Source organism: Buceros rhinoceros, unplaced genomic scaffold, assembly GCF_000710305.1.
Source record: "Buceros rhinoceros silvestris isolate BGI_N320 unplaced genomic scaffold, ASM71030v1 scaffold18440, whole genome shotgun sequence".
NCBI classification, from domain to species: domain Eukaryota; kingdom Metazoa; phylum Chordata; class Aves; order Bucerotiformes; family Bucerotidae; genus Buceros; species Buceros rhinoceros.
In genome coordinates, this window is record NW_010391496.1 from 12,640 (window position 1) to 13,013 (window position 374).

At 56.4% G+C, this 374-nt stretch overlaps 1 protein-coding gene across 1 annotated transcript in view; it reads left to right on the forward strand.

Annotated features, from left to right (window-relative positions):
• Positions 1-374, forward strand: part of COL9A2 (collagen, type IX, alpha 2) — a gene marked incomplete at its 3' end in the record, with an annotated part of 13,292 nt that overhangs the window by 12,456 nt on the left and 462 nt on the right. The window lies entirely within an intron of this gene.

Sequence of the window (374 nt, forward strand, 5' to 3'; positions counted from 1 at the left end):
TTTCTAGAAAAGAGGAATTCTTTGTTCCTCACTGTATAAGCACCAGCAGCAGGCTTGGCTCCAACCCATGCCCTTGCAGCCTGCTTGGGGAACAGAATTTTTCCCTATAAGCCTCATTTTCTACTCACAAAACGAGCAGTTAACGCTGTGAACAGGTTGCAGGAACCGGGCATGGCATGAGCCAAGGCTGGAGCACTGGTACTGAGACCAAACAGAAAAGGAAAAGGGTGGGAAGGCGGCACGGGCTGTGGGGAGGGGGTCTGGGCCAGGGAGCTGGGGTAGGACCGGCTCTGCGGGGGAAGCTGGCAATGGAAGGAGCGATCTCCCTTATAGAGTGTCCCCCTTCTTGCTGCTGGCAGGGGCGGGACGCTGGG